At 37.1% G+C, this 25,150-nt stretch overlaps 1 long non-coding RNA gene across 2 annotated transcripts in view; it reads left to right on the forward strand.

The window, feature by feature from the left end:
- Positions 1-319: 319 nt before the first annotated feature.
- LOC140847301 (uncharacterized) overlaps positions 320-25,150 on the forward strand; it is a 32,694-nt gene continuing 7,863 nt past the window's right edge. Inside the window, exons 1-3 of one of the 2 annotated variants that reach the window (XR_012127215.1) lie at positions 320-552; positions 7,441-7,531; positions 8,574-8,697. This is a non-coding gene — a long non-coding RNA (uncharacterized lncRNA). The remainder of the gene's footprint in view (positions 553-7,440; positions 7,532-8,573; positions 8,698-25,150) is intronic. The other variant, XR_012127214.1, reaches the window with a different exon arrangement.

A 25,150-nucleotide genomic window follows, 5' to 3' on the forward strand; every position in this document is an offset into this window, starting at 1 on the left:
ATGTAATTGTAGATTAATGATACAAAAAAAAAGCAATGAGCTATCAAGCCACAAAAAGACAGGGAGGTGTCTTAAATGAATATTGCTATGTGAAGAAGCCCATCTGGAAAGAATACATATTGTGTGAATTCCAGCTCTACGGCATTCTGGGAAAAGACAGAAACAACATTAGTGGTTGCCGGGAGTTTAACATAAAGGAGAGAGGGATGAACAAGTGGAGCACCAGGATTTTTAGGGCAGTGAGACTATTCCGTATGATACCACAATGGTTTACATATGACATCGTGCATTTGTCAGAGCTGATAGTGAGGAGGCCAGGGTCACCACAGCAGTTCGTAGCATGGATACCAGCCTGCAACCTGAAGAATGATGGGACTTGCCTGAGATCATTCACCTCACAACTTTCACGTTGGTCAGAGAGAAACACGGGAGCTATGTTGAGCAGCCCTGCACCCTGCAAGGGAAGCCCTCAAGGAACACAGTATAACGGGATAGCTGAGACACCATGCAGCAGGATGTGCTGTCCTGGGCAAGCCCTCCTCACACGCTAATGTGAGTATTTGGCCTGTTCCTCCAACGTGTAGACCACAAAGTTTCATTTTATTTCCTACCAAACTCAGGACTCCAACCCCAATGCCCTGTTAGCAAACAAAACTATTTTTAACCAGAAACCCCTTATTAAGAGAAAAGGGGTGGAAATTTTAGCTCTGCGCTGGAATGAATTGATTTCATTTACAGTGTGGCTAAAACAAGCAGGCAAAGGACAGAGAGGACAAATAATGGTCTTTTAAGTGCTTCACTTAAACTTCTCCTGTTTCGGATGGCGAGTATCAGAGGCCCTTCCCTAGTGACAGTGAGGCAGGTGTCCCTTAGAAGGCAGTTGGGCTGATGAATGCCTGTGCTGTGTACCTACCTTTTAAATAGGCCCTTGTAAGCAAAACACCAAAATAGGTCTGTCTGCTTAAAAATGGCCTCAACCCAATTTCTATTTATGTGCCACCTCCACTATTCCAGTAAATGACTCAGAAAAGTTATCTAAACTCTTTTCCACTCTGGAAAATCATCAGTTTCCTAGCAGGGCTTGGGATAAAATTAGGCAAGTTGGTGTGGTGCATGTAAAATGCTCACCATAGTGCCTGGCATGGAGTAAGTGCATGCTCATTAAAAGTTAGCCTAAAAATGAACCAATGGGCAATGATCTGGGCATATGCTTCTCTCATCATCACCAATGAAATAATTAATGAGGGAGGGAGAGATGCTTCCACAGAGCCAAGAGAAGTTGATAAAGAGTGAGGCCCACATTGTCATCCTTATAACTCATGTCCCAAGAATGTTAACAGTTGTCTCATGTTCAAATATATTGAGCAAAAATCAGTTTAAAATATAGGCTGCTTTACTTTTTGAAAATCTGAATACATTAGTATCGAAGATATAACACTGAGTGACAGGGCTTGGCCTAGTTTCAGCAGCATTAGCACAGATGGCTGGCAGGTCAGCAGACTGGACACAGGGGTGAGACATGATGGCAGCCATGGGAACAGGCCTGGTGGCATGGATGTGAACAACACTGGAGAGCAGGGTGGGCAGGGGTTGGTGCCAGGTGAAATGTCAGGGGTGCAAGGAAGACAGGAATCAAAAGGTTTCTATTTTCTCTGGAATGTGGTCCTCAAATCTTAGATAAAGACCAGGGGAGGGAGGAAGAAAATAAAAGAAAGAAGGAAGGGGAAGAAGACACAGAATCACTGTCTTGAATTCCTATTATATAACAGAGATAAGACCCCTGTTTTATTTTCTCCTCAGATTTCCAAAGGGTAGATATTTATCATTACCGCTTTCCAGAAGAGAAAATGGAAATGAATAACTTGTCAGTGTCCTTGGAGCGAGAAAAACAGAGCCAGTTCCCAAATCCATGCCCTTCCCTCTACTACAGAGGGCTGTTCATGCGTTTTCTCACCTGCTTCATCTCAGAACAACCCGAAAAACTACAAAAAAGGCTTATCTTTTTTACTGGACCACTTTAACCTCATGGAGGCAATCTGAAATCTTGCTTTGATTATTATCAAATGCTTTCTGAGTTTGTTCCCTGCTTGGGTCTCTGCTTTTGAGCAGATGTTGTCCCCTGAACTGCCTTGAGCCCAGGAAAGGCGCTATACCCGTGTCTGAATCTCTGGGAACGTCCCTCCCCGAGAATGTTTCATGTCGTTCTGCACAACTGAGGAGCAGCCAATGAAATGGCCAGTTCAGACGGCTGTTCTCCGATGATCGAGTTTGTAGAATAACACAGTTGAAGGGCGTTAGAGCTCCCACGTGCTTTGCTGGACAGAGGACGGAATGCAAGTCTCTGGTCCAGATGGCTGCTCTGCCAGAATCAACCAAATGACCCTTAAGGACTAACGAGGGACACTTCCTAACCCTGCGTGAGGCATTTGTGAGGATTAGTTCATTAAAATGATGCCTGTACGGCGCTTGTGAACACCCCCAAACAATTGTGCATGGGTACGATCCTTTGCTTTTCAGAAAAAAACCCGAATCCTATGGCATGGGGGTAAGTATAAGCGCGTCAGAGACTCACATTCAGGGCTCACACCCACTCTGAAGAGGTGGTCTAGAGTAGTTTTGTTTTGTAAAGCTGAGGACCGCTTTCCCTTTGGTGAAACGAGAATAATGATGGCCAGTTCACAGAGTTGCTGCAGATGAATGGAAATCACCTAGCTGGTATTTAACAAATATGAGTTTCCTCTCACCAGAACTGGAAGAATGCAAAAGTTTAAATTATGCTGGCGGACGGAACAAGGGCTGCTAATTACGCAGGAGGCCAAATAATCCTCATAAGTTCAGGAGTAAGACTGGTAGGACCTGAACCCACACCCATCACTCCTAGGGGCCTTCTCACTCCCGCTGCTCCCCTTCTTCCTGCAAGCACCATTCGGAGAAACAATTAAAACATAATGTCAAAATACGTTTGGCTGTGTCATAACCCTCATGTAATATAACACAATGTAAATTTAAATTACACAGTGTGCTTTAGTTGAGAAGACCAGAGGCACCAGGGGCACCCCTGAGTAATTAGCAGCTAATGCAATCCAGGTAGGCACACAGAAACTCTACAGTGGTCAGCATTTATGCCCACTTATGTAAACATAAAAGGATAATTACTACAGGAAATAAAAAATGGAGAAGGTATTGTTTATCACAGGGTTGAGAGGACCGGGGTTTTGAATGTGCAAAGAGGCCAGTTAGTAAGCAGCTACTTCAAAAGGGGGGCAGATAGAAACGGAGGCTCAGCCACCCCAGACCCCTTCCACGGCCAGGACGCATCAGTAGCAAATGGATACATGCAGCGACGAAGTTTCTGGAGCTGATTTAGAGAAGCTTTTCCTTTTCTTTAAACATAAACAAAAGAGAAGACACAGCACTGATTGGTTTCATCAACAGCATATGGAATAAATTATGCCTAATGACCGGCTTTCAGCCCCTTGGCCACCACTGGGCACGGACGCTGCACTCAGCAGCGTCACGTTTGCCAGCCCAGCCGCAGGCTCCCCGGGTCCCGGGTAACTGCACAGCTGAATGGGGGAGTGGCGGGAGCAAGCCTGGCTAATTGAAAAGGGGGAGCACTTTACAAACACCATTACACGAAATGTGAGAAGTGTAACGTGGCAGGGAGCAGGCAGCACCTGGTGTCAGCGGCTAATTGTGTTGTTCGATGGCATGTTAGACCAGCGCGCTGGTGCGAACCCAAGCCACGCACTTGCCTTGCAGGCGCCACGTCCTCTGACTCAGGGCTTGGATTACAGGATGGACCAGTTGGGTGGCAGCAGCCCCCAGGGCTCACGTGTCATTTAAATGAACGCGAGCACAGATGACATGCCTTTATCTCACCCTTGCAGAGCTGGGACATGAGTTATTTTTGCCACTTAACACAGAGATGTCTGGCTATCAGAGGAAAAGTGAATTCAAAGAGCATATGGGATTTTAGCTTGGGAAAATAGTTTTAAAAGAAAAAAGAAAGGAAGGAGAAGAGGAGAGAAAGGGAAATGGACAAAAAAATGAAGCAAGCAAAATCGAGCAAAAAAGAATAAGTTTTGTATATAGAAAGTTGTTGTTTTTGTTTTAATTAGAGCCAGTTTCCATAAGACATCATAATATCCATAAATGTCTCTCCTCTATTGTCATCATTTTTTACACACAGGCATTGCAATTAAGAAAACCTCTTTAGTAGAAATTAATCATATTTTCAAATAACATTGGCCCTTGAAAGACCGAAGATAGCATGTATTTCAAACCCTAATATAATATACATGTTCCCCTGTTTATTCAGAGTTCCTTACTGGAACATTAGCATGCAGTAAAAAAAATTTATGTTTACAGAGAAAATGATCAGATCTGGAAGGGAAAAGAAGTGAGATAGCTCGTGTAGTCTTAAATTAGTCACAGCTCATGTCTGTGACAGACATACGGTAATAAACTAACAAAAGTCAAAATAAGTTTTAGAAAGAGCAAGTTGTACATGAAGAATAACTTATGCGATGCATTTTCACTAGTCCTAATTTTCCAACAGCTAGTATCCTGGAAATGGTTTGGAAAGCCTACAAATTCTGGCAAGTTTACCTTCGACTTTAAGTCTAAGGGATATAGTTCTATCGAAAACACTTTCAATGGATGTGATAGACCATGTGGTTGAAAGGTGAGGGGCTTGGAAGTGAGAAAGTTTAAACCTGCAGTCATTTCCATTTGCAATAACGAATAAGCTGTGTGACTTTCAGCATGTAACCCAGTCTCTGAGATTCATTGTCTTCATCTGTAAATTATGAAAAAGTATCCAGTTTGTACAGTAGAATGAGGACCGGAGAAAAGATGGATAAAGAGCTGAGCATAGTGTCCTACATACAATCAACATTCAGTTGTTTGGTTTTTAAATTGTAGCATTAGTACTGAGGAGGAAACTTGTGGATACCTTCTGCTTTTTAATTAGACATATTCCAAAAATAACCTGCCCCAAAACACCAAATGCATCAATATATTCTAAGCTTTAAGCAGAAAATATAAATGACAGACAGTATCTCTCTCTTGCCTCAAGACAATGTAAATTCCATAAGCAGACCCGAGACTTACCCCAAAGTGGATCTATGCTGAGGGCTTATCCCCAGGGATATACCATACATGTAACTCGATCAGTCTGTACTGTTGTAATTGGGAACCAGAAAAACCATTGCTGTAAGAGAGCCAAGGATGTCTGCAATATCAATGAGGTAGGATCAGAATGACATTTCCAGCATAATGCTAGCCAATTAGATGTTGGAAATGCACACATACTGCTCCGAACCACCTGTCATGTGCCTGGGTTTCTAACGGGGAATGGGAGGAGGTCACCAAAAAGAAAAGCAAAAATCAGGAAAAATATGTGAGTGTAAAGGCAAGATTGGCTGAAACCAGCAGCACTCAGGAAGAAAGTTCCAAAGAAAGTGGCTGCTGAATAGCGTTTATGGAGGATCTCAAGAGTTACCCATCCTCTGCAACAGGGTCCCCAATTTTGGAGGAAATATTATGGATGCCCTACTGGGAGCTTAATGAAGGGGTACCATAAATCATCTCAGAGGCAACAAGAGATGCTAAAACTAGCCCCTTCCTAATGCTGCCACCAAAAAAAAAAAAAAAAAGAAAAGAAAAAACCTATGTTCTCCCAATGAGGTTTTTCAAAAATGAATTACACCATTAAGTGCCAAGAAGAAAATTAGCTATGAGCTTTTAAATTTAAAATGATCCCCTTTTTAATTGTAAAACAGTGGCACTTAACTGCTATTGATCCTGCTGAGACACATTAGGGAGCAGGGTCACCATAACTGTTAATATTCACTGCTTAGTGAAAGAGCATCAAAGGACATTTTAATGTCACAGACTTTCTCGGGGAGTTTTTAAAGAAGGGTTGAATCAGCCAGCCTATGAATGAAAAGGACATGAGGTAGACAAATGTAGAAACAAATGTGATAGCAATTTTCTGCTAATCAAATCATAACTCAAGATTGATTTTTTTGGCAAAAGTTTATGTCATATAGATTTCCAAGGCTGGTCGACATTTAAAAGTCAGAGTATATATTTTCTATAGACTGGGACTTTTTGATGATCGTCCAGTAGGGACTTTTTGTTTATTTTTGAGCCCATACGTGTGAGAAAGAGCTTCTCTTCTGGGGAAGACCATTTCACTTCTGCATGCTTCAAAAGGAAGGTGAAATGTCAGTGGCGTTTTATTCAAAACTCAGTCTGCCTTACTTTTTTGAAATGTTTCCTGAATGAGATATTAAGTCACAGGTGAGCATTCAGTTTTTCAAAGGTAGAAATTACGCTTTTAGAACACATTCAGAGGCAGTTTTCTGCTTTTGCCTGGACTCTTTGGTGAATTTGAAATGCTGAACTTCATCAGGATAGAGAGCTGGATGAAAGTGCTTGCTGTTAAAATTAAAACCTCTTATTCCAGCCTCTCTGTTATAGGAAGAGAATGTCTAAAAAGTAAAGTTGACATTGTATGAGACTTAAAAAAGAAAAACTATGTTAATCTTTCTTTCTAACCAAATTATGTCTTTACTTCTTTCCAATGTGCATTGCTCACTATGCCAATGGACTCTTGCCAAATAATGTTAACATTATTTTGATCCCTACCTCAAAAATATCTTAAATTGCCTATAAAAACTTTTTTAATTGAAATGTTGACATATAATACTAATTTCAGGTGGGAATGCATAAAATACTAATTTCAGGTGGGAAAATAGTATGGAGGTTCCTCAAAAACATATTTTAGGGTATAACATTCTGGCAAATAAAATATTACAGGTGTTGCTACATAGAAAGGAAATAAATGGTTTCTCTGGGCAGTTTAAGCTTTTATTGTTCAAAAGAAGGTATTTTATTCTTTATGCCATCACTGGGGTATTCTCAGCAGCATCTGGGAACAGGTAAAAACCCCTGGCCTACAGAATGTATTCATTCTTAGATTAATGTACCAAATATTTACCAAATGCATATTCACTAGGATATCATAATGGGACCTAAGGATACTTCTTTGGCATTAAAGCAGCCACAACCTTAGGAAGAGAGATAAGAAAACAGGAAGTTCTGATGTGAAAAATGCCCTAACATTTCAGATCCAGAACACTGGGAATGCAGAGAATGAGCATCTAGCTGGGATGAGAGGGTTGAGACAAGAGTTCCCAAAGGCACAATTCAGGGGCTGGAACTCTGAATATGAATTAATATTGGCCAGATGAAGACAATCTTAAGGCATTTCAGGAAGAAAAATAATAGCGAAAGTGAGCTAAGAGTGATCATGTGAATGAACCAAGAAAGCGAGGAAGACAGGATATGAAATTTACTCTCTCAAACAATGGAAAAACCACAGAAGAATTCTCAGCAGGTGAATGGTCGAGTTATCCTTAGCATTGTTAGTTTCTCTTCCAGCATCATGGAGAATGAACTGGAAGGGACAAGCAGTGGTGGAGGCAGAGAACACTGTTGGAAGGCTGCAGTAGTGATCCAGGTGAGACATGATAAGACACTGACTAAGGCAGGAACTCCTGGGGTGGAAAGAAGCAGGTCTGAGTGATTCACTGGAACTGGGAGGAAAGGAGGTGGTGGGTCCCAAGAGTGTCTCATGGATTTCTGGCTTAGATGATGATGTGGGAGATCCACCATTCTAGCATTTACTGTAGTTAGGTTTACTAAATGTTTTGCCATCTACTGTGACCTGAGATATCAGGGAAAGAGATTATTTAGGATGCACTATGATTCTCTTTGGGGGCACGCTGAAGTTATCATCAAAATGCAGGTGTCCTCCTGGCAATTGAATATGGAAGTCTGAAATTCAAGAGAGGTTGTCCAGGAAGAATCCCTAACTCTGCAGGTCCTCACGGTCATCTGAGCACTCTAAAATTCTTGTGAAATTATGCATTCTCATTGTACATTAGTAGGGAAAATTCATTATATAAAACAGAGTCTCAAAGATAATCAATAATCCTCAAGGAACTGCCTGTATAGAGAAGTAAGAGTCAATACTCTGGGTACTATTACTACTTAAGAAATTGGAGTTAGCCTAGAATTTGAGGTCCTCCATTTCTGTTTGGATCCATTTTTGTTTCCAAATCTGCATCGTTTAACCAAATCCCTCTTTTCTAGGCACCCATGTTCTTTCTTTTCTCCAAACTCCACCCTCTTGAGTAGCTGTCAGATTTCTCTGCCTCTGCTAATCTCAGTACAGGAAAACCCAATTCATAAAGTTTGTGCTTTTCTTTTTTTTCACCAACCCAAATGCCCTTCCCTCTAAATTTTAGCAAGAGCTCATATCAGTACAATTCAATTGGCCCTTACACAGTACCTAGCACTAAATAATTTTTAAAAATAAATATATAAATAATGTCTTGAGACATTTCTTGATATACCATTTTATGTGATTTTAATGATGTGTGTATATGTATGTATATATGTATGTTTGTCTATACATGGATAAATTTGAATATAGTCTGTGTACGCACAAGACTATAAACTCATTGAAGCCAATGTCTATATCATATTTCTAAATACAGTTTTTGAGCATGTAGTAAGTATTTACACACGAAGGCGTCAGGAGATCAAAGAGAAGGATGAAGGGAAAGAGGTGGCACAGCACATCCTATGGAAAGAGTTCCGAGATGGAATTTGGAAATCTAAGTACGAATTTGTCTTTTAAGGTATTTTAAGATACTTGACCTCTAAAATGAAGAATTTACCTGCCCTACTTATGAGATTGTTGTGAATATTAAATGATATAACATATATATCATTTATATTTAATGGATATAGACATATACAGTACTTACAATGTATAAATGTATAATCATAAAATTATAATAACAAATATTATATTTATATGACAAATAAGTAATATTATTTATATTCATAATTATAAATAACTTTTATATAATAAATACATATATTATAATAACTAACAAATATAATTATGTAGAATGTACATATATAAATGCCTTATATAAAAATATATATAATATATAATATATTTACATATAAATATGTTTTAGAAAATGCGCTTAAATAAATATATCTTGTAATGTGGATTTTAAAAGGATCCATGCTAACAAACAGATACAAATAAATTAATCTTATGCAGAAATTTTAATGATAGTTGATAATAATTTTTTCCTAAGTACTAAGGACAGTTTTATTAAAATTATTTTTAATAATAAGATTTGTTGAAGATTTTTTCAATTGCTCCCAATCGAAACAAATAGGATAACAGTAAAATGGTTACCAGAATTTAAAGAAGCAGCTAAATTTCTGTAACTGGCTAATAATTCTAACCAGAACAAGTCACACATTAAAATTTCCTAATGTCAGTGGAAATAAGCCAATCATTTTTAGAAGACATAGAATGTAAGTGAACCTAATTTATTTGGAAAGACTGTTTTTAGGCATTGATCAAAAATAGATTTATGGTAAATCAAAATAATTACTTAAAAAGCTAAGGGAACTCAATTTAAAGACTGATAAATATCCTTCTGGAATAAGAATAATTTACTTCTTCAAGACACACTTTCTGTTCAAATTTTACATAAGAGTTTATATAGAATATCTATTAAATATTCATAAAGTAGGGTGTAACTTTAGATTTTTTGTTTTTTTTTGCACATCAGTAATTGGTACTCTGTTCTCTGGTTAATAAACCCCCAGAATATACTAGCCTGTATAATAAATTCATTAAGGGAGCAAATAAAAATCTTTATTTTGTCTTTATTATACAAAATTCTAGTCCATACTTACTTACTTTTGGATACCTTTTATTGAAACAAAGTAGTTTTGGTTCAAACGTGAATTAGATCACTGTGATCAGGAGGGTTAAAAACGTGTTGGGGAGGGAAAAGGTTCTCACAGTGCAGAGTAAAGCAGGAAGTTATTTGGGGATGATTTCTTCAGAGAGATTACAGAAGTGATTCTAAATAAGCGCAGTCTTAGGGCTGTTGTCCTATGTGCCTTCCTAGAGAATGCTATGGTGGTTGCGAGACAGAAGACCCAGGTGAGATGTGTTTTCCATCACGTCCTGGAGGCATGAACCTGGGCGGACACCCATCTCCCATCTTTCCACTCACAGCCAGAAAAAGGTTCCGTTCAAACTTTGCGGAGTTAAAAATGTATGTGAAGCACATACATTTTGAGGGACCCTCTTCAAAAAAATAAAAAATGAATTTCAAATACAAAATTAGTCATGAATGGAAATATTTGGAATAAGGAAAGAAATCACAAGGTTTTGAGGCCTCACCTGAAGAAGCCTCCACTCCCAGCACCTGCCAGAACTCACAGGGACCCACTCACAGGGACCCGACAGTTTCAGCTCCATCGGCTTTGCAGGAAATCTCCCTCTGGTACTGAGAAGCCATAATGAGCATTCAGTTGATTACCTTTTATGGCTCCACATTTGGTTCATCCTGTGTTATACGCTCAGGCAATGTTCCAGGAAAAAGACAACATCGGTACCATTGAAATTCCAGTTTTCTAGTGAGGAAAAACATGTTTCTGTGGCAGGGTCTATGGGTTCTAATTCTTCCACCCGGTTTCCCATCTCACTTTGCATCTGTCACAGTCCTGTGGAGAGAAGTCTTCAGCCCTCCCATTCTGTGGCTGTGTGATTGTAGAATTTGCATGGATGGCAGGAAAGGTATGTTCCCATCGGCTCCTAGTTTGGTCCTCATGCTGCTAATATTACAGACAAATGTCCCCAAATCCCGCAGGTAGGAACTATGCAGTAGTCACAGGTGGCATCTTTAGGCTCAGTCATGGAGATTCAGGTGTGAGGATGAGTTGATGGGCCTAAACCCAGAACTGACAAGAGTGAGGAAGTCACAATACCTTTCTACCTGTTCTGACAGGTCAATTACATTCAATTTGTGCCTTTGATGTGAAACATAATTTAAAAACTAATCAAACTGCTTCAGGAGCTGATAGTCAAGAGAGTCAAAGAATGTGACATGGGTGTGAACTGTCCTTCCAGCCTCCCAGACAGGAAGAATAGAGCGCATCAGAGGGGAGAGGTTCAGAAAGCCTCACCTTGCAGGCAGGTGTGAGGGCAAGACACGAGAAGTTCAAACAGAAGGCAGTGATGGGGGTGCTGAGCATCAGAATCTAAGGAGTCAGGTGGAAATACCATTTTCAGATAAAATACAGGACACTCACTTAATTCCTAAACTCAGATACATATTAATAATTGTTTTAGTATGCATATGTCCCAAATACTGCATGGGATATATTTATAATAAAAAAATATTTCTTGTGCATATGAAATTTAATGTGGAGTCCTATATTTTTATGTGTTAAGTCTGACAGTACTAGATGGAAGCCAACTGAAAGGGACACCCTAAATTAGCTAGGACCATTCTTTTCTAAGAAGTAGAAAGCCATTCCAAACTTCTGAAAGCAAATAAAAGAAACAAATGTTATGCAAATAAATGGTCAATTAATTTTTTATAATGGTGCGCAGACAATGCTTTTGGACAAGGAAAAGGTGCTTGGAAATTTTTATGGAAAAGATAAAGCTTGAGCCCTATCTTCCATCATGCACAATAATTAATTTGAAATAGATCATATACCTAATGTAAATGCTAAAACAATAAAACCCCTAAAGGCAAACATATTTTTTATGAAAAATTAAGAAAAGTAGGCAAAGAGTTCTTAGGCTGCAAACAAGGAACTGAGCATAAAAGAAAAACTTATAAATTGGTGTCTGAGATTGAGTCCCTTAAAGGCAGAGACTGAGATGGGGACTCTTGTGTCAATCATTGATTGAGTAAATGCTTGCAAGAGACATTTCTAAGAAAACAAGGGAAGTAGAATAGGGCAGAGAAGGAAGGTCAGCAAAGAAGAGGGGTCAGTGCGAGTCCAGTCTCTGCCTCATCCCACAGGAAGCTCCAGGACACAATGGCACCTCAGTGCTGTCCCAGATGGAGGTCAAGACACAGGCCTTGTCTACGACCATAACAGCTAGTCATTTGTCTAAGCCACTTCAGAAAAGGGCATGGCATCCCAGTTCCTTCTAGATGAGATGGCTTCTGCTGGCTGGGAACAATTCTCCTGAGAAAGCTATCGCCATAAAACTTTAACAGCCAACGTTTAGATTCGCTGGAAATGGATCTGTTACCACTGGACACCATCAAAGTTAAAAACTTCAACCAATCAAGAGACATAATTAAAAAATGAATAATAAAGTCATATACTGGAAGAAAATATTTGTAACTCATGTGCCTGAAAAAGAACTCATATCCAGAATATATAAAAAATTTCTACAAATCCATACACCAAAAGCTGAGGCTTAAAAATGGGCAAAGATCCTGTATATGGAAAACCTTAAATATTTGATTTAAAAAACTGTTAGAATTAGTAAGTAGCTTCAGCAAAGTAGCAGGATACAAAGTTGACACACAAAAATCAGTTGTATTTCTGTACACTAACAATGACCAATTTGAAAAGGAAAATTATGCAAAACTCCATTTATAATAGCACAAAAATAATAAAATGAGAATTAACAAAACATAAAGAGGTAAAATACACAATGAAAACTACAAAATATTGCTGAAAGAAATGAAAGAAGAAATAAATAACTGGAAACACATTCTATGTTTATGGACAGCAAGATTTAATATTATTAAGATATCAGTACTACCCAAAGCAATCTACAGATTCATTGTAAGCCCTATCAGAATTCCAATGATATTTTTTAATATTAAAAAATCATCCTAAAATTCATATGGGATTTGAACGGGCCCCAGATAATCTTTAAAAAGAACAAAAAACAAGATTCATACTTCCTCATTTCAAAAATTACTTAAAGCAGTATAGTAGAGTATAAAAATTGTTTTTAAAACAGTATAGTACAGGCATAAAGACATATAGATCAATGAAACAGAATCAGAGACTCCAGAAATAAACTCTTGCAAATATTGTCCAGTGATTTTTAACAAGGGTGTTAAGACCATTCAGTCAGGGAAGGAGTCTTTTCAACAAATGGCGATGAGAAAACTGGGCATCCACCTGCCGAAGAATGAACTTGAACATGGACCCTTATGTAAAACTGTATATAAAAGTTAACTCAAAATGGACCAAAGACTTAAGTGTAAAACCTGAAATTATGAACTCTTAGAAGAAAACAGGGCAAAAGCTTCACAACATAGAATTTGATAATGATTTCTTGGGTTTGAGACCAAAGGCACAAGTAAGAAAAGAAAACAAAGATAAATTAGACTTTATAAAACTCTTTTTAAAATTATGCATCAAATGACAGTATCAACAGAGTAAAAAGGCAGTGCACAAAATGGGAGAAAAATTTGCAAATCATGTACCTGATAAGCAATTAATGCCCAGAATATAAAGAAAATTCATACAACTCAGCAACAAAAAGCACACAAACCAATTCAAAAATGGGCAGAGAACTTTAATAGATATTTCTCCAAAGAACATATGTATAAATGACCAATAAGCGCATGAAAAGATGCTCAAAATCACTAACCTTTAGGGAAATGCAAAACAAATCAAAGACAAACGAGATATCACCTCATACCCATTAGGGTGGCTACTATCAAAACAAACAAACAAAGTAATAAGTGTTGCAAGAACATGGAGAAATTGGAACCCATTTCTAATAGTGCAGCCACTGTGAAAAACACTATGCTGGCTCCTCCAAAAATTTAAAATAGAATTACCAGATGATCCAGCAATTTCACCTCTGGGTATATACCTAAAACAATTGAAAGCAGAGCAATTCAAAGAGATATTTGCATACTCATAGCAGCAATATTCATAGTAGCTAAAATGTGGAAGCAACCAAAATGTCCACTCTTCAGATGAATGGATAAGCAAAATGTACATATACTACAAAACATTATTCAGTTTTAAAAAGGAAGGAAATTCTGCAGTATGCTACAATATGAAATTTGAGGACATTATGCTAAGTGAAATTCCAGTCACAAAAAGACAAATACTATATGATTCCACTTATATGTGGTACTTAGAGTGGTCAAAACCATAGAAAGTAGAATGGTAGAAATTAATATGGTAAACTTTGTTATGTGTATTTTACCACAATGAAAAAAATAGGGAGAGAAAATATAGACAGAATGGCCAAAATTCAAGTGCCTGAGATTACCAAGTGTTAGCAAGCATGTAGCCCAAGCAGACCCTAATACGTTGCTGGTCGGGTTGTAAAATGGTACAACCCCTTTAGAAACTGGCAGTTTCTAATAAATCTAACAATATACCTACCCCAGGAAATAAGCTACTGTACTTCCACCCCAAGTAAAGTTATATGTCCATGGAAAACAAAAGGAAACTTACAGGAATATTAGAATAGGTGAAACAGTGAAGAGAAAAATCAGAATACTTGATATCTTGATCTGGGTGACAGTTACATGAGTGTATCCATAGGTCCAAATTCACCAAGGTGTACACTAAGATTTGTTCATTTTATTGTACATACCTCAGTATAATTTAAAAACAGAAAAACAAAAAAAGAACGTGAATGTTCATATCAGCTTTGCTCACAACAGCCAAAATCCAGATATAATCCAATGTCAACAGGTGAATGAATAAACACTTGTAGCGTATTCATATTGTAAGTTAAAATTCAGCACTAAAAAGAACTACTGTTACATGCAGCAACATAGATGTGCCTCAAAACCATGCTGAATGAAAGAAGAGAACACAAGAGAGTAATCAGTGATTCTCTTACACAAACTTCAAGAACAGTCAACACTAATCTATAGAGACAGAAATCAGAACAATAGCTCCTCCTTGGAGTACAGGAACTGACATGAAGGGCCAGGGAGGAATTTTATAGGGTGATAGAAATATTTTCTGTCATGAAAGGGGTGGTAGATTATAAGAGTTTATACATTGCTAAAATGTATCAAAGCATACACTTAATACCTGTGTTTTATATTATAATGTAAATTTTACCAAAATAATTTGTGTTATTTTAGACAACTAGACTTCTAAGGGCTAATTTGGTTTCAGTGTTATCTGAATAGTGGAGGTCAAAGTCATCAGCTTGCTTTCTGTCACTGTCACTGACTCTCTGTCTCTGTCTCTCTCCCCTGTCCCCTGTCCCCTCACCTCTTTTCCTTTGCTTGCATCATCTTGCCTCTGTTTGTCCTTATTTTGGATCACATTGCTCCACATAGCCATAAGAAACTTCCCGCAGTGCCCTTAGGGACCATTACATAGTCCAAAAGGCTAAAATCACCAGGACTAAAAATGCTCTAGTGACCAAACTTATTCACATAAGAAAAGAAACTCAGCACCTTGTAATTCTTTCTTTAATTGTGCTTTGTAGTTAATTGGCTGGTTTGTTGAAGTTGTTTATAGCAAAGCAAATCTTAGAGGGTATGCTATTCATGGCTTCTCTAATGCACAAAGGTAAATTGCCAAATTGGAGATTGCCCTCAGCTAGTTTGAGAGAATACTCACATTTTATTTAGAACTGCTTATTTATCTGGACATTTATTGCTGTTTTTATAAAAGTCAGGATAGGCCTTAAACATATCACAGCCAGGGATCTGGAGACAGACACATTATTGATTTTGCTCTCTGAAGAGGTCACATTGAGAAAATGGAATCAAGTCTGAGCAGGAAAGGGGCTGACTAGGGGCTTCATTTCAGATGGAATTGTGCTGCATAACCAAAAAGTGACACTGTCTTTCACGCCACTCCACTTACAGATTTGGTTTGACTTCTACATGCTTCTCCTCCTGCAGAAGTTCAGCAAGACTGTCTAGAAAGCATTTGCCCTAGAGTCCCCCAGATTTGTCAGAGAATTTTCTTCCGGTGCCTTCAGCCAGCTGGGGAGAGGCTCTTTTTTTTTCTACATTCTGTTTTGCTAAATGAAAAGTTAATTTCCTACATTTGCCCTTGACATTCCCTCAGTCAGAAAAATTTGCCCTCCTTAAGTTCTTTGCTTGACTTATTTCTCCCCACATCTTTATTTCTCTCAGGAGGCCCAAGCATGGGACTCAAGAGAGTAAGATTTTGGATGCGTCTTCCTACTACACGCTGCCTAAGTACAGCCCAGAGACCAAATTTCTTTTTGTAAATAAAGTTTTATTGGAGTGCACTTTCCCCCATTTCTTTTGTTCCCCATGGCTTCTTTCCTGCAACAGGGGCAGAAATGAGTGGTAGTTAGTGGAACAATACAACCCATGTATCTAAAATATTTACTCTCTGCTCCTGAACAGAAAGATTTTGCTCATGCCCGACCTATACTATTACCTTCTTATGCTTTCCCTCCCTCCATATTGCTAAATCTTAAACCTTCTCCTTGAAGTCGAAGTAGCATATCAGGAGCTTAAAAAAAAAAAAAAAACACAAGTCATATGCAGTTGGCCCTACCTCAGTTAACTCTTTGTGTCCCATTTAATGGGTTTCACTGGTTTTATTCTCCTTCCACCCCTCTCATGTCTGTCTTTCTGCCTAACACCTCTATCATGTACACTATTGATACAGAAAACTGTGTTACGGGGAAGCAAACCCACTATCAGCTAACTTTGGGATTCTGTTCTTCACCAACACCTTAATGACCCTCAAGGATGGGACATGCCTGCAGTTCTCCTGAACGTGCTTACCCATCCGTTCAACCTTCCCCTTACCATCAGACTCAATAGAAGTTAAATTTTCATCTTGATATAAATATGCTCTACTATGTACTTGATCTCCCAAGAGAGGTTTTCTGGAATCTCCCATTAAATCTAAAGACAGGAACTGTAGAGATAAATCTTCCTCTCCCCAAAAAGTTTAAAATATAGTTTTGATGATGGAAACAACCTTGAGAAGTCAACAAACAGCTTGGCAATGGAAGCCTGGTGTGGGAAGAAGTTTGGTCCCAAAGGATCCAGAAGAGACAAGGAACTCACAATGGAGGCTCAGAGAATTCAGGAGTTGTTTCAGCCTAGATTCATGACGTGCGCAGGAGTAGAAAGAGCTGTTTTGAGGTCAATTCCTGGGCAGCCATGTAGAATGAAGGTCCCAGAGAAGAGGTAGTGAGCAAGCAAATGCCCCACCCCCTCCACCCCCATATGGGCGATCCCATCAGCTCAGGCTCCCATACCAACAACCTGCGACCTCCTTACCACCACCACCCTCCTCAAAGTCAGACCACAGCAGAGGCCCCTGCCCTGTTCCCGGTGCTCCTTTTCTGCCCCCAAATAGCGTGGTGCTCATTTTGCTCATGAGTGTTTTCATACTGTATCTGGGTCCACAAACAATACTAGTTTTATATTTTAATTTCAACGAATTTGCTGCATTGTATGTTTCATTTTACACTTTGGCATTTCCACACTGTCTTGTTTAAGAGATTAATATATCCTTCTGTTTTTAAGACACTAATGTTTATACCTAAATATGTGGTCTATTTGTTTTGGTTTCTGTGTATTATTCTACCTATTATGAGAGATATTCAGGTTACTTGCAATTTTTCACAATTACAAATGGTGTGCAGTGGACATCTTTCTCATCCTTTATGTGGGCTGTAGCAGAAGTTTCCCTGAAGTTTTTTACCTTTCAGTTCCCTGTTTGCTATTCAGGCTGAGCATTTTATCATATCATCACTGACCACTCAGATTTTTTTATCAGTGGACAATCTGTTCATATTCTTTGCTTATTTCCTATTATTATTATTTTTTACTTTGGTATCATTAATATACAATCACATGACCAACACTGTGGTCACTAGATTCCCCCATTATCAAGTCCCCACCACATAACCCATTACACTCACTGTCCATCAGCGTAGTAAGATGCTATAGAGTCAATACTTGTCTTCTCTGTACTATACTGCCCCCCTACATTATGTATGCTAATCGTAATACCCCTTATTACTCTTCTCCCTCCCTTCCCACCTACCCTCCCCAGTTCCTTTCCCTTTGGTAACTGTTAGTCCATTCTTAGGTTATGTGAGTCTGCTGCTGTTTTGTTCCTTCAGTTTTTGCTTTGTTCTTATATTCCACGGATGAGTGAAATCATCTCGTACTTGTCTTTCTCCACCTGGCTTATTTCACTGAGCATAATACCCTCTAACTCCATCCATGTTGTTGCAAATGGTAGGATTTGTTTTCTTCTTATGGCTGAATAATATTCCATTGTGTATATGTACCACGTCTTCCCCATCCATTCATCTACTGATGGACACTTAGGTTGCTTCCATTTCTTGGCTATTGTAAATAGTGCTGCAATAAACCTAGGGGTGCATATGTCTTTTTGAAACTGGGATCCTGCATTCTTAGGGTAAATTCCTAGGAGTGGAATTCCTGGGTCAAATGGTATTTCTATTTTGAGTTTTTTGAGGAACCTCCATACTGCTTTCCACCATGGTTGAACTAGTTTACATTCCCACCAGCAGTGTAGGAGGGTTCCCCTTTCTCCACATCCTCACCAGCATTTGTTGTTCCTAGTCTTTTCTATGTTGGCCAACCTAACTGGTGTGAGGTGATATCTCATTGTGGTTTTAATTTGCATTTCCTTGATAATTAGCGATGTGGAGCATCTTTTCATATGCCTGGTGGCCATCTGAATTTCTTCTTTGGAGAAGTGTCTGTTCATATCCTCTGCCCATTTTTTAATAGGGTTATTTGCTTTTTGGGTGTTGAAGTGGGTGAGTTCTTTATATATTTTGTATGTTAACCCCTTGTCGGATATGTCTTTTACAAATATATTCTCCCATACTGTAGGATGCCTTTTTGTTCTGCTGATGGTGTCTATTTCCTATTATTTTAATTTTTGCTTAATGTTAGGCATTTTATGTACAAAATCATTGATTAGTGTTTAATGTTGCAAATGTTTTTTTGCTAACTGAGGCTTGTTTTTCAACTTTTATTAGTGGTTTTTTTATACTGCAGTTTTTATAACATAAGTGAGTCAGATTTTTCCTAATTTTTATTTATATTTGTAAGTTTTACATCTTATGAGAGAAAATGTGATCTGTACAAAGATTATGAACAAATTATTATCTATTTTCTGAAGGGTTAGAAGTTTTATTTTTCAAAGTTCTATCTTTAACCCATTTGAAAAATATCATTGTATCTAGTTACTGTTTCCATGTGGATATCCAGTGGTTCCAGTGCTACATATGATATAGTTCATCATTTCTGCACTAATTTACAAGGATACCTCTACCATATATCAAGTTCACATATATCCTTATGGGTCTTCACATATATTGGGTCTTCTCCTGAGATCTCTAATATTGGTAGTATTTATTTCAATATTTTAGAATCATCTTGTCCAATCTAATTTAAAAACTCCTTTGAAAATTTTGGCTGACATCTATTTTACTTTATAACCTTAATAGGATTCAAATATTTATGCTGATAAAACCATTCCAACAAAGAACATAATAATTTCTCTTAATTTAGAATAATAATTTAGTACTAAGTGACTCACTGTTTTTTCTGGGTATATAACACCCTTTTTGGTTTTTATATTATTAAGTTTATGATATCTACAGATAGCAAACTTGTTGAATTTCTTTATTAATCCTAAAAGTTTAACAAGATTTATATTTTTATATGTAGAAAAATCATATTGTCTATGAAAAATGTCAGTTCTTCCTTTCTAATATTAGTACGTATTTCCTCTACTAGTATTGTTGTATATGAACCTCTAACACAATGTTGAATAGTATTATTAATAGCAGAAATCCTTGTCTTATTCCTGATCTTAAATAGAGAAATCATAAGTATTTTACTTATTTTGTGTTATAAATAAAAAACATTTTTAATTGGTATTCTTTTTTATAATTGACATACAATATTATCTTAGCTTCAGATATACAACACAGTGATTTGACATTTGTACACATCATGAAATGTTCACCACACATCTAGTTACTATCAAAGTTAGTATAACTTATATTACCAAAATTACCTGACAAAGTTAATATAATATTCTTACTCTATTCCCCATGCTATACATTACATTCCCATGACTTAATTTATTTTGTACCTAGAAATCTGTACTTCTCAATTCCCTTCACCAATTCTCGCCTTTCCCTAAACCTCCTCCCCTCTGGCAACCTTCAATCTGTTCTCTGCATCTGGGAGTTTGGGTTTTGTTTGTTAGTTTGCTTTATTTTTCAGATTCTACATGGAAGTGAATTCATGTGGTATTTGAGAGTTCTGCATTGAAAATAGGTTTGTATATATCTTTTCAAATTAGTGTTTCTATTTGCTTTACAGAGATCCAGTAGAAGAATTACTGGATCATACGGTAGCTCTATTTTTTATTTTTTGAGGAACCTCCACACTGTTTTCCACAGTGGCTGCACCAATTTATATTCCCACCAACAGTACACAAGGGTTCCCTTTTCTCCACATGCTCACCAACACTTGTTATTTCTTGTGTTTTTGATAATCTTTCTCACTGTGGTTTTGATTTGCATTTCTCAGATGATTAGTAATGTTGAACACCTTTCCATATGCATGTTGTTCATCTATCTGTATGTCTTCTTTGGAAAAATGTTCAGATCCTCTGCCCATTTTTTAATGATTGCTCATTTTTTTGTTACTGAATTGTATGAGTTCTTTACGTGTTTTGGATATTGATATCTATTAGATATATGATATGCTAATACATATTCTCACGTTCAGTAGTTTGCTTTTCATTTTGTTGATGGTTTCTTTTGCTGTGCAAAAGCTTTTGAATTTGAATTAGTCCTACTTGTGTATTTTTGTTTTTGTTGCCATTTTTTCTGGATCAGATCCAAAGAAACAACACTAAGACCTATGTCAAGACTTAATCTTGTGTTCTCTTCCAGGAGCTTTATGTATCCATTCTTATATTCAAGTCTTCATTCCATTTTGAATTAATTTTTATGTTTGTGTATGGTGTTTTTACTTAATCTGACAATTTAATGGTCACATTAATAGGCCTTCTAATATTGCATCATTCTTTCAACCCTGGGTTAAACTCTGCTGATTTGTGATATATTATTTTTAACACATTGCTATATTTGATTTGCTAATATTTTATCTAGGACTTTTATCTTATACATTTAATGCAATTATGCTACCTCTGCCTATATTTAATAGCAAGATTATATTTTTCTTAAGATGAGTAAAATTGGAGCAACTTTCCTTCTTTTTAATTTCTGAAATACTGCAAGTATAAAGATTAAATTTTTCCTTGAAACTTTGGTTACCTTACCTGTAAAACCACCTGAGCCTGATGCCTTTTGGGATTCTGCTGTTCTTTTTTTACCATTCATTTTTTCTTTCAGTTTGCTTTCATTTGTTCCTTTTATTTTTTTTAAATTTATTTTTGATGTAAGAAATTCTTGACTTCTGCTGGCTCAGTCATTTTTAGCCTTTTCTGTTTCCTAAAATAAGTATTCAACACTCAAATTCCACTCTAAAGTACTCAAAGGTACATTTACAAGTTTCATTATATAAAACTGTTGTTTCTTAGCTTGTTTTTTATTTCTAAATATCTCAGTAATTTCCATTATGATTTATCCTGCCACCTACGAGTTACCAAGAAGTGTGTTTTATATTTTACGTTAGTATTTATGGTGGGCAGTCTTAAATTTGGCCTCCAAGGACTCCATCTCCAGGTATTCATGCCTTTCTGTGGTCACCTCTTTGTAAGCATGACTACAAGTAATAACTCTCTTCTAGAACTCTCTTCTAATGAATGCATTATGTAAAACATGATAGACTACCTCTTCCAAGTTCACCTTACCAAAGGTCTGTCTTCCATCTTGGGCGCTCAATCTCTCATGCTCTCTGGCCCACTCTCTCTGAAGGAAGTGAGATGCCATGCTGGGCATTACCTTCTGTGACACCTCCACATGGTAAGGAACTGAGAGAGGCTCCTAGGCAACAACTTGGAAGCAACTGAATCCTTCCAGTAACATGAATGAGTTCAGAAGTGAATCCTCTCCCATCCCCAGACCTTGAGATTACTGCTATCCCTATAGTTCGACCACAACTTCATGAAAGAACTTGAGTCATAGGACCTCACAAAACTGTGCCTGGATTTCTGACCTACAGAAACTGAGATAAGAAGCGTTTGTTTGTTTAAACACTTAATTTTAGTGCAATTTGTTTCGCAGCAATAGATAAATAATGCTGTGGATTATAAAAAAAAGATAAATGGGAAAGTAGAGGGCTACTATATATATAATGAAAAACTTAAACTGTAAGACAGATCTTGGAGCCATGCAGTGAACTTGGAAGAGTGTTCATGAAAGATTAAAGAGCCTTGGACACTCTCCCTAGAATTGTGGACTTTGAAAACACTGCAGGTAGGAAACCCAAAAGGCATAAAGAGGTTAAACTAAATAATTTCTTTTATTCCGATTTATAAAAAAGAACTAATTATACTTAGCTAACACAAATACTATTGATCTGCCATAATGATAATCTCTATCATTAGCATATATATGTAATCGATTGCATACTACAAATGTGCTCTTTTTGGTCCCAAAGAATGGTTGTATTGGGGGCTAATCATTGTATTCATTATCAAAACAACTGAATGTTACATTTTTTAAGGGAACTAGTATGATGATCAAATTTTCCAATAGCAGATAGTATGATACTATAGACAGCAAGTTTGAATCTTCTTGATACCAAGTAGTTCCCTAATCAGCCTAACTTTGGTTTTTCCCTTCAAATTTAGGTTTCAACAAAATTTTCCTGTTTGACATAGAATAGTGATCTTCAATCCAATATAAACTGTTCAAATAAATTTGGAAGGTAATACACAGCCTTTCATCGTTGTAGATGTGCATAATGGAAATTATGTGGTTATGTTGGCACCTTAGCACAGGTAAAGTCATATACTGAAATGCTAGTTTCACTTGATAATTCATTTAAAAAGCAAAAAAATTCTTAATTTTATTAAATTTAATCATTGAATATATGGTTTTCTTATATTTAATACTTAAAAATCACAAAATGGAGCGTACATTAAAGCACTTCTATCTACAGAGATACAATGATTTTCCATGAAAAAGTACACGTGTGACTGAGTTTTAAGCTGAACTCACCATGTTTTTCATGGAACAACAAATTATCATGAACCCAACATGGATATTTCACAGATATTTTCTTGAAAATGAGCTAAGTGAGCCTATCATTTTCAGACAACTAACGGTGTAGTATTATGCCACTGACAAAATATAGGTTTTCTAGAGAAACAGAAGTTTGAAAACCTTGTACCTTGACCTTGACAGCTTCCAAATATTTAAAGACTTTTCTGATGAGATTGGTGTTGATGCTAGGAAATATAAATTTTTGATATTGTATGCTGAGATGTATTAACATTGGGATGATCTGCATAACTTAGCAATCCATTCTTTTCCAAATAACCAATGCATGCTGTTACAAAACCATGCATGAGTGGAAGAACCAGTTAAAGTACAAGGTATAAGAGTGGATTTTAATAAAGAAGACTTTGAAAATTTCACTGATATTATTTTTAAATTCCACATTGCAACTAATTTTTAAGAAATTTTGACTGCTAATGTGTTGGTATATTATCAACCACCACAATAAAGATTGTCTGTAAAGTCTACCAAAATAGTCCATCTTTTCCAACTACATATAGGCATAAGGCTATATTTTCCCTTTGTATTTCAACTAAAACAGTATATAATAACTGATTAAATGTAGATGTGTAATTGAGAGTTTAAGGCCAAACACTAAATTTTTATTTGTAGAGGAATGTAAACGTCCTTGCTAATTTTTTTAACTTTGGAAAACATAGCTATTTAATGTATTTATATAATATATAAATAACATATTTAATAAATTATGTTAGCATTAATGATTTAATTATTGTTGCTTTTGAATTAATAATTAAGTAAGTATGAAAATTTTCAGTTTAATTTCTAGTTTAGTAAATATAAACAGATAAAATCCACCTAAAGGAAAGCCCTTTGGAATTGTCAAAATTTTGAAGAATGTAGGGTGTCCTAAGAGCAAAAATGTTAGAACTATTATATTAGTATATTAAAGACCATGAAGAGTTTAACATTATGGAAACTTGCTTAATTTTGTTAAGGCCCAGTGTTTTCCAAATATGTCTGACCATCATTTTTTTTTTTCAAATAGCACCTTTTTACCTCTAGAAATGTGTATTCTATAAGAAAGAGTTTTAAATATTTTTGCAGAATAGATTTATCTGTTGTGATTGTTAATACCCTAAGTCTTCAAAACCCCAGACGTCTTAACAATTTTTTTCCTCATTTAGTTTCATAATTTCTAGGAGAGTTCCTGCATGTTTTAGCCAAACTAAGCTTGGTGGAGAATACTTTTGTCTACCTAGCTTTGGCTTCTGAGAACTAATCTCTAAGTATCTTGGAATGTCATGCCTCTTTGGGTGTCTTTGTTTTCTTAGGGGCCTTGCTTCATGCTGGATAGTCTGACAATGTAATTGAGGGTAGGACAGGCCAAACCAGAAAGATTTAAAAATGTGACTTAGAGTGGGGCCTCTGAGTCATCCCCAAAGGGGCTGGAGACTGGAAAGTGAGATTAGCTACATGGGCAATCGTTCATCCCTACATTAGGAAGTCCCCGTAAAAGTCCTGACTCTGGGTCTCAGGTGAGCTCCCCAGGTTGACAGCACACTGTGTGTATTAGCACACATCAGTGCCAGGAGAGAAATGCTGTCCTGCCTCCGCACTGAGGGGACAGTGGAAGCTGCACATCCTGTACCTCCTTGGAGTCTGCCCTGTATGCTTCTTTCCTTGGCAAATTTCAATCTGTATTTTTTTTCTTTGTAATTAATCTTAACCATGAACTTAACAGTTCTCAGTAAGTTCTGTGACTTTAATGAACTATTGAATCTGAGAGTGGTTTGGGGAGCCCCTAAATTTACAATTGGTGTCAGCAGTAGGGTGAGGTTGTGCGGCTTGATCTCTGTAACTTTGCAGTTGGCTAAACTTTATGTCACCCATACTTATCCCTCCACTTTTTGCAAAAACAAAAAGAAAATATTTTTGTTCAAGCCCTTGAAATCTCTTGATCTCAGAGGCTGTAGGTCTTCACTTCAATGCCTACCCTGCTTATCTAGAGTAGACAGTGCTAACCTCTTTCCCCTTGGGCAGTGATGAGTCTAGTGGCAGCCATGGGGT

Source organism: Manis javanica, chromosome 18 (assembly GCF_040802235.1).
Source record: "Manis javanica isolate MJ-LG chromosome 18, MJ_LKY, whole genome shotgun sequence".
Lineage (NCBI taxonomy): Eukaryota > Metazoa > Chordata > Mammalia > Pholidota > Manidae > Manis > Manis javanica.